This window comes from Sciurus vulgaris, assembly GCF_902686455.1.
Source record: "Sciurus vulgaris genome assembly, chromosome: X".
NCBI classification, from domain to species: domain Eukaryota; kingdom Metazoa; phylum Chordata; class Mammalia; order Rodentia; family Sciuridae; genus Sciurus; species Sciurus vulgaris.
In genome coordinates, this window is record NC_136471.1 from 74,932,981 (window position 1) to 74,949,284 (window position 16,304).

General features: G+C 33.3%; 1 protein-coding gene across 8 annotated transcripts in view; it reads right to left on the reverse strand.

The window, feature by feature from the left end:
• The window catches only part of LOC306650790 (uncharacterized protein), a 388,837-nt gene that overhangs the window by 319,548 nt on the left and 52,985 nt on the right, over positions 1 to 16,304 (reverse strand). For 2 of the 8 annotated variants that reach the window (XR_013761017.1, XR_013761018.1), the window contains exons 3-4: positions 15,772 to 15,838; positions 13,384 to 13,921 (exon numbers count right to left, since the gene is read on the reverse strand). The exons of the other annotated variants lie outside the window; for them this stretch is intronic. The gene's annotated coding sequence lies outside the window, so the exon portion shown is untranslated. Of the gene's footprint in view, positions 1 to 13,383; positions 13,922 to 15,771; positions 15,839 to 16,304 lie in introns of those variants that run through there. 8 annotated transcript variants of the gene reach the window in all.

Consider the following 16,304-nt stretch of genomic DNA (forward strand, 5'->3'; position numbering starts at 1 on the left):
AGCAGGATATAAGGTTAACATATAAAAATCAACGGGTTTCCTATACTCCAATACTAAATCTCCTAAGAAAGAAATCAGGAAAACAATTCCATTCACAATAGCTTCAATAACCTAAAATACCTGGGAATAAATCTATGGAGGTGAGAGACTGGTACAATGAAAAGTATAGAGCACTGAAGAAAAAAATTGAATAAAAAGTAGAGCATGGAAATATCTCAAATGTTCTTGTATAGGGAGAGTTAATACTGTTAAAATGCCCATATTAACAAATGCAATCTATGGACTCAGTGCAATCCCCATCAAAATACCAATGGTATTCTCCACAGAACTAGAAAAAAAAAAACACTCCTAAAATTCATATGGAAGAAAAAAAGATTCAGAATAGCCTAAGCAATCCTGAATAATAAGAGTGATGCTGGAGGCATCACAATACCCAATCTCAAATTATACTACAGAGGTATCATAATTAAAACAGCATGGTATTGATGTTAAAATGGATATAAAGACATCAATTGACTTTCTAATACTAAACCAACCTTACATATTTGGACAGGTCCTATTGGCTTTGAGGTATTAGCCTTTGTATTTATTGACGAATTCAATGTGAAAATACTTTAAGATTTTTACATCTTGGAGGGATTCTAGATGGCAGACTAGAGGCACCTGGCACTCACACACTTATCCATATGATAGAATCAGAACTGAAAAACAACTGCATAGGGAGATGGGTGACCATGAGAAAATGCTGACACTCAATGACTTGGAGAAACCCACAGATTTTGCATAGTGGAATAGAGGCTAGAGCTGACAAAATGTCCCACACTCATATGGCAGTGCATGAGAGGGTGGGGGAGAGTTCCAGTGAGCACCAAGAGCACAGGAAGTAGCACCTTGTAGAAATACAGTCTAAACAGATAATAGACTCAGACCTCCATAGCAAACTGGCTCTGGAGGATAATCTGCACTACTCAGAATACTCTTCTCAGAATACTCTTGTGGTGCTGTTACAAGAGCCATAGTCCAGGTCTTGTATGAGCTTGTAGCTCTGGGAGTCAATTGACCCTATCGTTTGTTTCCTGTTTTCTGGGTCAATATTACTACACTGATTCAATGGGCACTGGCTTGAAAAACAGATTGGCCCTGGGAGAGAGCCTCTGATGCAAACCCACAGAGAATTCTACGGCATTGGAAAATGGACTGTGATGTATAAGAGAATGGAAGGCACTTTGCCTTTAAACCCAGCAGTTTTGGAATCCAGCTGCAGGAGTGCAGGGTAATGAGCAGTTGCCTATTAATTTGTGCAAAGACTGCATCTCCAAATACCAGCACTAGGGCCCACCATCACCATCCCCAAGCACAGTTAATTGTGCCTTTTCTGGCCCTCAGAGTGCTCATCACAAAAGGCACCAGAGTCCTTGATATGCTGCAACATACAACATTAACCCTGCCTTGGAGTGTGCAGTGCAAAGGGCACTAGAGGGAACCTATCCCAGATTTGCCTTATATTCCACACTAATTTGTGACATGCTTCAACATCATTGTCTGTCCCTACTCTCAAAGTGCTCAGCCCAAATAACTCCAGAGTAATTCTTTGGGGAGCTCTGATTTGCAGCCTCGCTTATTAAGACAAGCAGGGCAGTTGAGAGGTATTTCAATTAACTTACTAGTCACAAACTACTCCTGCTGGTCACCTGGCAAGCACCACAGAGGAAAGAAGGGGTGAATAACCCTTAGACTTTTCTCTCTCCAAGGGGCATGTAGCCTAAGAAGACATGGAAGAAAGTTCTCATCAGCATGGTTTGTGAACCTCCACTCTTGTCAGCACGATCAATCATCTTGGCAGAGGAAATTTTTATTTTGTTGAGAAGTAACCATTAATGTTTTATGCTTATATCTGCATATATAAATATTCTTTTTATTCTTTTTAATATTTCATTTTTCATTCTTTTAAAAATATTTTTATCTTTCTCCTGCTTTCCACTTTTAAATTTTCTCTTTTTAAGCTTTAAGTTTTTTTCATACTTCTTTCTTCTTTTCTTTGTTCTTTCCATTTTTATTAATTTTATTTGTTTTGATTTTTATGCTGTGCTAGTGATTTAACTAGGGGCCTCACTCATGTTAGGCAAGTGCTCTAACACTGAGTTATATCCCCAGCCCTATTAATTTTATTTCTATTAATTTTAACTTCCTACATTTTCCTATATTAATTTTGCCCCTTTCTGTTCTGTGGTTGTGTTATAGCTGTTTTTATTTGATTTTTACTTTATTTCTTTATCTGTTTTTTTTTTTTTTTTTTTACTTTTGCTAGTTTTCTTCTTTCTGTATGGTGCTCAGGATCAACCCTCACACTTTGATCACATTGGATGGGACCCTGACACTGAGGCATGTTCCCAGCCCAACTCAGAGAAATTGTACCTTACTCTACCTGTGACCTAGCTCTGCTTAAACCTTAGTGAAACTTCAACTGAAAGGATAGGAAAGATAAAAACCCAAAGTCATCAATCCAGTACCAAGTAGCCATGGCTGAGGGGTGGAGACTGAAGTTCTCTCTCATAGCAGCAGCACTGAAAAATAGCAAAAGCAGTTGTGAATACTGCAGGGACCTCAGCATAGGTTGTTCCCATATACTATAAGACTGCACATTGCTGACAAGACTGGAGGAGTAACCACAGAGAATGCACAGAGTTGCTTTCTACATCATACCTGCCTGAACTGAAGAGGGACCCATTCTTGTGAGACCTACAGAGAAAGTGGGTTCCTCAGTATCTGACAGTACACATTGTGTCAAAAGTCCACTAATCAGAACCAAAGAAGCTACAGGAAGATTATAATGTGAAGACCAATTAGAATTAAACTTAATAGTTTGCAAGAAGCCAGAACCCCAAGACACACCATGAAGAGAAGGGTGCTTACTAAGAAGGCTCTCATATAAAAATGGAAGAGATAGTCATCCCAATAGATATACAACACAGAAACACTATAAATCTGAAAAAACAAGGCAATATGATGCCTCCTACGTTTCATAATTGTATAATAACAGATTCCAAAATTACTGAAGTAGATGAAATGCCAAATGAAGAATTCAAAAGAATAATCTTAAAAAGGCTCAATGAACTCCAAGAGCATACTAATAAATAGTTGAAAGAATTAAGGAAGATAATGCAGGATACAAATGAACAATTCAATAAAGAGCTAAAGATTCTGAAAAAGAACCAAACAGAAATCTTGGATATGAAAACTTGATAAATTAGAGGGAAAACTCAGTCAAAAGACTCACCAATAGGCTAGATCAAACAAAAGAATTTCAGAGCTTAAAGACAAGGTCATGATAGTATCACATTCAGATAATAGTAAAGAAAAAATGAAAAAGAATAAACAGAACATATAAGATCTCTGGGATGCTTAAAAACTAAACGCACATATAAACATAACAGATAAGCGGGAAAAGCTACAGGCTGAAGTTATAGAAATACTTTTCAGCAAAATAATAGCAGAAAATTTCCCCAATATTGGGAAATACATGGACATCAAGGTACAGGAGGCATTTATAATGCCAAATAGATATGACCAGAAAAGAACCTTTCCATGATATAATATACATAAACTGCCAAATGTACAGAATAAAGTAAGAATATTAAAAATTGCAAGAGAGACGAGCCTAGTCATATTTAAAGGTAAACCTATGAGAAGAGCAACAGATCTTCAGCAGAAACTCTAAAGTCCAGTAGAGCATAGAATGACATATTTCAAGTCCCAAAAGAACCTTTGAATCATAGGAGAAATAAAGAGCTTCCACAATAAGTAAGGGAATTCATGATCAGTAAACCAGCATTACAGAAGATTCTTAAGGAAATCCTACACCCAGAAGAAGATAAACACAATCATGAGTGCATGGGAGCAAATACATTTCACTAAAAGAGTGATAAAGCAGATGAGAATTAGGAAAGAATCAAATGCTATTAATACAGAAAACAATCAAACCTCTAAAATGAATAAGAGAAGAAGAAATGAACATAGAATATTCAAAACAAGCTAAAGAATAATAACCAAAATGGCAGGAACAACTAACTACATACCTTACAATAATAACCCTGAGTATAAACTGTCTGAATTCTCCAATTAACAGAACCAAAATGGCTGGTTGGATTAAAAATCAAGACTCAACAATGCTGCCTACATGAAAATCACCTCATCTGCAAAGATATACACAGATTGAAAGTGAAACATGGAAAATGATATTCAAAGCAAAGGGAATTCTAAAACAAGCAGAAATTTCTATATTCCTATCTGACAAAATAGACTTCAAGTTAGAGGAGACAAAGTTCACTGCATACAAACAGAATAATTCACTGAGAATATATAATAATTGTAAATATATGTGCACCAAATGTTGAAGCACCCAATTTTACAAAATGAACATAACTGGACATTAAGGGAGAAGAGGTCCCCACCAATACAATACAAGTGGGCGACATCAACATCCCATTCTCATCAAGAGAGATCATTTAGAGATCATTAAATGTCAGCAAAGAAACAATAGAGTTGAATTACACTATAGATCAAATGAACTTTAACAGACATCTAAAGAATATTCTATCCAACAAGTGCAGAATATATATTTCTTTCATCAAACATGGAATTTTTTCCATAAAAGATCACGTATTAGGCCATAAAGCAAGTCATAAAAATTCAAAAACTGAAATAATTTCTTACATTTTATCAGATCATAATGGCAAAAAGCTAACAGCAGGAGACACTTCAGAAATTATACACTTGGAGATAGAACAATAGACTTTTGAGTGAAGGATGAATCACCAAAGAAATTGGAGGACAAATTTAAAGAATTCCTAGAATCAAATGAAAATGGAAATACAACAATAAGAACCTATGAGATACAGCAAAAGCCATACAAAGAGGGGAGTTTATAGGTATGAGTGTCTACATTTTGAAAAGAGAAATCTCAAGCAAATAACCTAATGATGCCTCTCAGGGACTTACAAAAAGAATAAATCAAACATCAAGTCAGTAGAAGGAAATAAACAGTAAATATCAGGGCAGAAAAAAATGAACTGAGACTAAAAGAACAATATAAAGTTTCAATGAAACCAAGAATTGGTTTGAAAAGATAAAGTTGACAAATTTTAGCCAAGCTAGAAAAAAACAGGAAAACAAACAAATAAAATTAGAGATAGAAAAGGGGATATTAAAATAGATATCAGATATCATTGAAATTCCTAGAATAATTTGGGACCATTTTAAAAAACCATATGTCAATAAACTGGAAAAATCTAGAAGAAATGGATGAATTCCTGGACAAGTAAAATCTACCAAAATTGAACACAGAGGATATAATAAACCTAAAGAGATCAATAACGAACAATGAGATTGAAGCAGTAACAAAAAGTCTTCCAACAAAGAACATCCTAGAACTGGATAGATAGAAAATCTTGCATTAATGGCCTATTTACCTCAGGTCCAATTACCCAATCCATCATATCTGGCTTTCCAGAAAAAACTATAAGCACATTAAGAAGAATGTGAAAATGGTCTGAAGAGGCAAAGAAAACTTCAGAGTCAATTCCAATATGACATATATTTCTGAATTATCAGACAAGGAATTTAAAATAATCATGAATAATATGTTGAGGACTCTAGTGGAAAAATATTCATTATGCAGTGATGTATGAATAATGTAAGCAGAGGGGTGAAAATTCCAAAAAAGAATGAAAAGGAATACCAGAAAAAAATGTTTAAATGCTTTAAAAGAAATGAAGAATGCATTTGATGGGCTCATGAGCAGAACCGACAAAGCCAAGGAAAGAATCAATGAGCTTAAAGACGAAAATAGAAACTTCCCAAACTTCCAAGCAATGAGAAAAAAGAATGAAAGATAAAACAAAACAGAATGAACAATTGAGTACTGTGGAATAATATCCCAAACCATAATGTATCCATAAATTGAATACCACATGAAGATAGTGACAACAGATCAGAAGAAACAGTTGAATAAAATCAGAGAATGCTCTAAAATTAATGACACTAAACCACATCTACCAGAAGCTCAGAGAACATCAAGTAGGATTTTTAAAAATAAAATACATTGAATATTTGTACAATATTCAAGTTGCAGAAAACCAAACAAAAAGAAAATCTTAGAAGAACATAAAGGTGAAAAACACATTCCATAAGGATGAAAAGGATGAGAATTATAGTGGAAAATTTATCAGCAATCATGTAAACAAGAAGAGAATGGAGTAAAATAATTAAACTGTTAAAAGAAAAAGCTTATCAACCTAGAATTCTATATCCAGCAAAATTAACTTCAAAAGTGAAAGAAAATAGAAGCTTCCTCAGACAAGGAAAAATTTCAGAATTCACTACCGACAGATAAATCTTGCAAAAACTGTCAACAGTTCTTCAGAAGAAAAATGATATAGGTAAGGATCTTGAATCTATATGAAGAAAGGACAGGTGTTTGAAAGGAATTAAAGAAGTATAGATGTAATTTAGTTTTCTTATTTATACTTGATCTAAAAGTACACATTATCCAAAGTAATAATAGTAACAATGTATTGGTGAATATAACACAAGAATAAGTGAAACTAATAACAGCAATGTTGCAACAATGGCAGGGGAAATGCTATTATCATATTCCTGTACTATTCATAAAGTAGTACATTTGTTATTTGATGATCAACTTGCATTACTTTAAGATGTATACAATAAACTGTATAGAGACAAACACTAAACTTTTTTAAAAAAAATAAGTCTTAGGGATATGCCAAGAGAAGAGATAGAGTGGAAATAAATTGTTCAATTAAAATTAGAGAAGACAGAAAAAGAACAATATAAATGTACAGAAGAGTTACAAATATGATTGATATTAATCCAAATACATCAATAAGACTTTAAATGTGAATGATGTAAAAACATTGATTAATAGACAGACTATCAGGGGCTGGGTTGCCATTCAGTGATAGAGTGCTTGCCTAGCATGTGTGAAGCACCGGGTTTGACTCACAGCACCACATAAATGACCAAATGATATGTAGTATACAAGAAATCCAATTTAGATGTTAGGAATGACAGCTTATGTATAAATCACATTTTTTAAATCCATTCATCTGTTGAAGGGTACCTAGGTTGGTTCCATAGTTTAGCTATTGTGAATTGAGCTGCTATAAACATTGATGAGGCTGCATCAGTGTAATGTGCTGATTTTAAGTCCTTTGGGTATAAACCAAGCAGTGGGATAGCTGAGTCAAATGGTGGTTCCATTCCAAGTTTTCTGAGGAATCTCAACAGATGAATGAATAAAAAAGTTCTATATATAAATATAAATATATATATGATGGAATATTACTCAGCCTTAAAGAAAATGAAATTATGGCATTTGACAGTAAATGGATGGAGCTGTAGAATATCATGCTAAGCAAAATAAACCAAACCCAAAAAACCAAAATCAGAATGTTATCTCTTATATGCAGATGCTAATTCACAATGGGGGTGGGCCAGGGAAGAACAGAGTTACTTTAGATTAGGTAGAGGGGAGTAAAGGGAGGCAAGGGGGTATGGGATTAGGAAGGACAGTAGAATGAAACAGAGATTATTACCTCATGTAAATATATAACTATACAACTGGTGGGCTCTACATCATGTATAACCAGAAGAATGAGAAATTACACTCCATTATATATGATGTATCAAAGTGCATTCTACTGTCATGCAAAACTAATTAAAACAAATTTAATTTTTTTAAAAAGAATGACAGCTTAGAAGTAAAGGAATGGAGAATATATATTATACTAATACTAACTGAAATAAAGATGACACAGCATATTAATTATAGACAAAGCAAATTTTGGAAAAGGAAAGTTATCAAGAATAAAGAATAGCAAAAGATAATAAAGGATCAATTCTCCAAAAATATAAAACACTTCTTAATGTATATGCACCTAATAATAGAGTGTTAAATTACTTGAGTTTAAATTATTAAATTTAAATTAAATTTAAATTATTAGTACTGCAGAGTTCTGTTACCAATAAAGATTTTTAACACACCTGTCGGTAATAGATCAAGCAAATAGAAAATCAGCTACTTAAACAGCTTGATAAAGCATCTTTGTCTAATTGACATTTAAGAATGCTTTATTCAAAATAACTGAATGAATGCACATTCTTCTCAAGCTCACATGGAAAATTCACCAACAGAGACCACATAGAAACAAATACAAAAGAACAGAAACCGTGTAAAGTACATTCCCAGACTCCAATGGAATTAAGTTAGAAATTAGTAATAGCAGGGAAATTCTCTCAAGTATTAAGAAGTTAAACACCACACATCTAAATAGAACGTGGGTCAATGAAGAAGTCTCAAGAGAAATTAAAAATAATTTTGAACTGAACTGAATAAAAGTACAACTCATTAAAATACATAGGATGTAGTAAATCCGTGATTAGAGGGAAATATATAGCACTAAATGCATATATTAGAAAAGAAGGAAGATTTAAAATCAATAGTCTAAGCTCTCCCTTTATAAAACAAGAGAAAAAAGAGCACAGTAAGCCTAAAGCATGCAGAAGAAATTATAAAAATGAGAACAGAAATCAATGAAACAGAAAAGAGTAGAGAAAAAAAATCAATGAAACCAAAAGCTAGTTCTCTGAAAAGATCAATACCTCTAGTCACATTAACAAGAATAAAAAAAGAAAATGCAAATTGCCAATATCAAATGTGGAATAGTATTTATCACTACTGAATTCATGCACATTAGGAAGATCATACAGGAGGCATTATGAACAATTTTATATCTACACATTTGATAACATCAATTTATTAAATGGACTAATTTCCTTGAAAAAACACAAACCACAAAAATCTCATACAATGAGAAATAAACTATTAAAGAAATTTTATCAATAATTAATAATTTCTCAAAAATGAAAACACTAGACTCAGATTGCTTCCTTGATAAATTCTACCAACGTCTAAAGAAGAAAGGATACCAATTCTCTACAATAACTTCCAGAAAGTGGAAGAAGATGGAGCACTTCCTAAATCATTCTATGAAGTGATTATTACCCTAACACAAAAACCAAATAGAAATATTACAACAAAGTGAAACTGTAGATCAACTTTCCTCATAAATATAAATGCAAATATCCTGAATAAAATCTTAATAAATCAAGTAAACCAATGTATAAGAAGACTTATATGCCATGACCAAATAGGATTTATTCTAGGTTTGCATCACTGGCTCAAAACTAAATAATTAATAAATATAATCTAAACATATCAACAGACCAAAGAACAAAACCATATGATTATTATGATGATGCAGAAGAAGCATTTGACAACATCTAACATCCATTCATGATAAAAAATACTAATAAAACTAATAAAGAATATCTGTTTAAAAATCTATAGTTTAAAATTATACTTAGTAATAATATTCCCATATTGCCTTTAAAATTTTTTATTTGTTCTAATTAGTTTTATATGATAGTAGAATACATTTATGCATTTTGATAAATCATACATAAATGGAGTATAATTTCTCATTTTTCTGATTGAACATATTGCAGGATCACATCAGTTATGTAATCAAACATGTACATGAGGTAATAATGTCCCTTCCACTCTACTATCCTTCCTGCCCCCATACACCTTCCCCTCCCTTCACTCCCCTCTACCTAATATAAAGTAATTCTATTCTTCCCTAGCACCCCCCACCACTTACTGTGAATTAGCATCTGCATATCAGAGAAAACATTTGGCCTTTCATTATTCAGGTTTGGCTTATTTCGCTTAGCACGATATTCTCCAACTCCATTCATTTATCAGCAAATGCCATAAATTTATTCTTCTTTAAAGCTGAATAATATTCCATCATATATATAATATATACAATGTTCCATCATATATATGTGTGTAGATAGATAGATAGATACACCACATTTTCTTTATCCATTCATCTGTTGAAGGATACCTAGGTTGATTCCATAGTTTAGTTACTATAAGTTGAGCTGCTATAAATAATGATGTGGCTGAATCACTGGAATATGCTGATTTTAAGTACTTGAGTATAAACCAAATAGTGGATAGCTGTGTTAAATGGTGGTTCCATTCCAAGTTTTCTGAGGAATCTCCATACTGCTTTCCAGAGTGGTTGCATAAATTCACATTCCTACCAGCAATGTATGAGTGTAACTTTTTCCCCACATCCTCAGCAACATTTATTGTTGCTTGTATTCTTCATAATTGTCATTTTGATTAGAGTAAGATGAAATCTTAGAGTAGTTTGAATTTGCATTTCTCTAATTACTAGAGATGTTGAACATTTTTTCATGTATTTGTCAATCAATTTTATATCTTCTTCTGTGAAGTGTCTTCAGTTCCTTAGCCATTTATTGATTGGGTTATTTTATTTTTTTGTGTTAAGTTTTTTGAGTTCTTTATATATCCTAGAGATGAGTGCTTTATCTGAGGTGCATGTGGTAAAGATTTCCTCCCAATCTGAAGTACAGAGAGAGCTATAGTAATAAAAAATAGCATGGTATTGGCACCAAAACAGATACATATACCAATGGTACAGTAGAAGACACAGAGACAAACCAACAACAAAAAAAATTATCTCCTACTAGACAAAGGTGTCAAAAACATTCACTAGAGAAAAGATAGCCTATTCAACAAATTATGCTGGGAAAAAATGGAAAGCCACATGTAGCAAAATGAAATGAAACTCTATTTCTCACCCTGCATGAAACTTAACTCAAGGTGGATCAAAGACTTAGACACTAGAACAGAGAACCTGTGCCTACTAGAAGAAAACGTAGGCCCAAATCTTCATCATGTTGGTCTAGCACCTGACTTCCTTAAACGAGACCCCTAAAGTGCAAGAAGTTAAATCAAGAATCAATAAATGGGATAGAGTCAAACTAAAAAAGTTTCTTCCCATATTGTCTTTTTCATGTCTATAGGATCTGCACAGTTGACTCCGCTTTTATTACTGATATAAATAAATTGCATTTCTTCTCTTCTTTTCTTCAAAAGCTTTATTAAGTGATTGTCAATATTAATAGTCACCTTCTTAATAATTCATATATTGTGTATGTTGATTTTCCTGCATTTTCTTAATTTAAGTGATTTCCACATTAATTCTTAAACTTTTCCTTGGACTACTTTCAGCTGATTTGCTTTTTCCAAGTTCCTTATTTTGGAATTTAGTTTATTGATTTCAAATATTTCTCCTTTATATAGGCAAGAAATCTACAAATTTCCTTCTAAGACCTCTTACAATGGCATCTATCAAATTTTGACATGCTGTATTTTCATTGTATTTCTGCTCTATCAAAGACAGTTAAAAGAATGAAAAGAAAAGCCACATACTAGGAGAAAAATGTTACAAAATACTAATATGCTAAAGAACTGGAATCCAAAATACACCAAGAATTATTAAATCTTAAGAGTAGTAAAAAAAAAAACAGTTTAAAAATGAGATAAATCCACAAACAGACACCTCTCCAAAGAAGAAACACAGATGGCAAGTAAGTATATGAAAAGATGCTCAAAATCATTTCATTATGGAATTACAAATGAAAACAATGAGGAAACTACATACCTATGTAGAATAACTAAATTCCAGAACACTGAAATACCAAATAGTGGCTAGAATGCGGGATCCTGGAACTCTCATTCATTGCTAGTGGGAATACAAAACTGTACATTTACTCTCGCAGACATTTTGGTTGTTTCATAGAAATCGAAACCTATTTGTATGACATGATTCATTAATCATACTCTTTAATGTTTACCCAAATGAGTTAAAAACATATGTCCCCACAAAAACCTGCACATAAATGTTTACAATTAGCTTTATTCATAGTTGTCAAAATGTGGAAACAACCAAGATGTCCTTTCAGTAGGTGAATGGATAAACTGTGGTACATTTATATAATGGATATTATTCAGCAATAAAAGGAAATTTGCCATGAAGCACAAAATGACATTAAAGAAGGTTAAATGAACATTGACAAGTGAAACACATCTGAAAAAGCTACATATTGTATGAGTTCAACTATATAACAATCTAGAAAGGCAAAACTATAGAGATATTTAAAAGATCATTGGTTGTCAGGGGTTTCAGGGTAGAAGTGAGGGATGGATGGGTGGGACATTAGGGATTTTAGGTCAGCAAAACTATTCTGCATGATATTGTAATGTTGGATACATGTTATACATTTGTGAAAACTCATGAAATGTATAATTCAAAGATTGAAACCTAGTGTTAACTATGGACTGTAGTTAATAATAATGTATCAATATTGTTCCATTAATTTTAAAAAATGTTAATAGGGGAACATACACAGATGGCAAGTTCCAACATCATACTCAGTGGTAAAAGACTGAAAACTTGGGCTGGGGAGATAGCTGTCGGTACAGTGCTTGCCTTGCAAGCACAAGGCCCTGGGTTTGATCCCCAGCACTGCAGAAAAAAAAAAAAAAAAAAAAAAAAAAAAAGGACTGAAAACTTCCCTAAAAGATCAGGAAGAAGATAAGGATGCCAACTTTTACTGATTCCACTCAACATAGTATTGGAAGTTCTAACCAGAACCATTAGGCAAGAAAAAGAATTAACTGGGATCTAAACTGAAAAAGAAGAAGTAAAATTGTTTCTTTGTGCAGATAATATGACCTTATCTGTAGAAAACCCTAATGTAACCACACACAAAAAAGACTTACTAAAACTAACTCACAAAATTTCTAGGATATATAACGAACACAAAATTATTTGCATTTCTATATCATTATGATGAACAATCTGAAAAGGAAATGAAAAACACCATTTATAATAGTATCAAAATTGATAAAATACTTAGGAGTAACTTCATAAGAACAAAAGTTTTATACACTGAAAAGTATAAAACACCCCAGAAAAAAATTAAAGAAGACATACAAATGGAAAGCATCCTGTGTTCATGAATTGGAAGACTTAATATTGTTAAGATGTCACTTCCAAACTATCTACATGTTCAATGAAATCCTTATCAAAATCTCAAAGATGAGATTTTGCAAAAATAGAAAAATTCACAGGCTCTCTCAAGGGACCCCAGATAGTCAAAAAAATCTTGAAATAGAACCAAGTCGGAAGGCTTACACTTCCTAATTTCAAAACTAATCACCACAAAGTACGGTAATCAAAACTGTGTGATACTACCATAAAACCATATATACACTCTTATGGCTTGGATCCTAACTGTCTTCCACAGGCCATTATGCTCATGGCTTAGCTGCCAGCCTATGGAGCTACTGGAAAGTTATGGAAACCTTAAGATGTGGGGCCTACTGGGAAGAAGTCGGTCATTGGGGTTGTGCCCTTCAAGAGGATATTGAGATCCAGGTCCCTTCCTGGGTCTCTCTTATGATTCCTGGCTGCCATGAAGTGACTCATCATGCACTCCCACCATATTGTTCTGCCTTGACACAGATCCAAAAGCAATGGATCCAGCTGACCATGGACTGAAAACTTTGAAACCATGAGCCAAAATGAGTCTTTCTTCCTTATAAGTGATTTACAGCAGGTACTTTGTTACAGCGATGGAAATCTGACTAACATAAACCAATGGAATAGAGTTGAGATCCCAGAAATAAACCCTTGTTTATATAGACAAATGATTTTCAACAAGGGTGCCATGACTATGCATAGTCAATGGACATTATTCAATAAATGGTGCTGGGATAACTGATATCTACATGGAAAAGACAGACATTGGACCCTTACCATATTCCATATATAAAAATGTACTCAAAATGGATCAAAGACAGAAATGTATGAATAGTTATATAGCTCTTAAAACTGGAAATTTTGTGACACTGTATTTGGTGATGACTTCTTGGACTTGACACCAAAAGCATGGGCAACTAAAGAGAAAAAGATGAGTCTGACATTATTTAAAAAAACCTTTTATACATCAAAGGACACTAACAAATGTATAAAATAATCTCACATAATGAGGGAAAATATTTACAAATCTTATATATGATATCATAGTCCGCTTTGGCTACTATAACAAAAATACCACACCCTGGGTAGCTTATAAACAATAGAAAATTATTTATCATAGTTTTGTATGCTGAAAAGTCTAAGATCAAGTTTCTAGCAGATTCAGTGTGTAGTGAAATCTCACTTTATTATAGATATCCTTTGTGCTGTGTTTTCACATGTCAAAAAGGTAAACAAGCTCTCTTAGGCCTCTTTAATAAGGGCACTAATTCCACTCAAGTGGGCTGTGCTCCCATAATTTAATCATCTCCCAAAGGTCTCATCTCTTAATACCAATACCTTCTAGGTTAAGATTTCAACATGTGAATTTTGAGGGTACAAAAACATTCAGACCCCAGTGTATGATAAGATATTAATATCCAGAATATATTTTAAAACTTCTATAAATGAACAAAAATACAAACAACCCAATTTAGAAATGGGTAAAGAACTTGAATAGATGTTTCTCCAAATAAGATACACAAATGGACAATAGGCATATGAAATGAAGCTCTATACTACTAGGGTTGGTGAGGATGTGAAGATATTGGAACCCTTGTATATTACTGGTTTGATTTAAAGTGGTACAGTCATTGAAGAAAACAGTATGGTAGTTTCTCAAAACAAAAAAACAAAAAACACATAGAATTACTCTATGATTCAGCAATTCCACTGCTGGTATAGACCCAAAAGAATTGAAAACAGTGACTCAGGTAAATATCTGTAGTCACATGTTTACAACAGCATTATTCATAATAGTCAAAAGATGGAAGCATTCTAATTGTCCATCAATAGGTGAATGAATATATATATAGAAAAGTATTCAGTCTTAAAAGGAAGAAAATTGGGACCCTTCTTACAACATTGATGAACCTTGATGATATTATCTTGACCAAAATAAGCTCATAACAAAAGGACAAATATTGTATGATTTCACTTTTATAAGACACTGAGTACTGAACTATTCGCCCAAAATACACACATTGAAGCCCTAAGCTTCAATGTGATGGTATTTGGAGACAAGTTTTTTAGGAGGCAATTAAGTTTTAATGATATCATAAGGGTGGCATCTTAATCTATAGGATTAGTTCCCTTATAAGAGGAGATCATGGAAAGCTTGCTTTCTTTCTCTTCCATGAGCCTAGGAAAGGTCAGGTGAGTACACAGCAAGAAGGTGGCTACCTGCAAGCAAAAAGGGAGCCATCACCAGAACCTGACCATGCTGGTACCCTGATTTCAGATTTCCAGACTCGAGGATAGAGAAAATTGATTTCTGTTGTTTAAGCCATCCTGTCTATGGAACTTTGTTATGGAAACTCGAGCTCACTAATACACTTCGAATTGTCAAATTCACAGAGACCAAAAGTAGAATCATATTTACCAGGGGCTATTGGGAAGTGAAAAAGGGACATTACTATTTAATGGGTAAAGAGCTTCAGCTTGGGATGATGGGAAATTTCTGGAGATGGATGGTGGTAATGGTTGCACGATGATTTAAATGTACTTAATTCTATTAAGCTGTACATCTAAAACAGTTAAAATGTTCAATTTTGTCATGTATATTTTATCCCAAGGGAAAAATTTTAGGGACAAATAAAGGAGGGGAATGAGCACTCTGTACTTTCTGCTCAATTTTTCTACAAATCTAGAGTTACCCTAAAAATAATAGTCTATTAATTTTTAAAAAACCTCAGTGTCTACAAAAATAGCTGCAATATACTATACTTACAAGCACCATAGGTCTGACTCCAGCTGACTTTTCTGGATCACAACACATCCTCAGCACATTCTCAGATCTAGTCATAAAAGAGTAATAATCATTTTTCCACCATCAGACCTTGAATAATGCTGGACTACTTGTCTATTCAAAGTAAACTTCATACATATATTTAAATTTTTTGTTGTCAATAAATCTTTTTATTTATTTATTTATTTATATGTGGTGCTAAGAATCAAGCCCATTGCATCACACATGCCAGACAAGCATTCTACCATTGAACTATAATTCCAGCCCCATAAAACTTCATACATATTTTTGTTGTTTACTACCATGTTAGAGGTTTCCTAAAAAATCGGTGAGGCTCACAGGTGAGAAAAATCAGTATTTAGAAATGTTACATGACCAAAAGGACTAAAGATAAATCTCCTACTTTATGATCCTGAAATCATTCTACACTGCTTGCCAATTGTAAATTATACAAAGTAAATGTCTGAACTGAGAAAAGAGAGTTGGGGTGACAGTAACAATAAAGGTTGTCATAA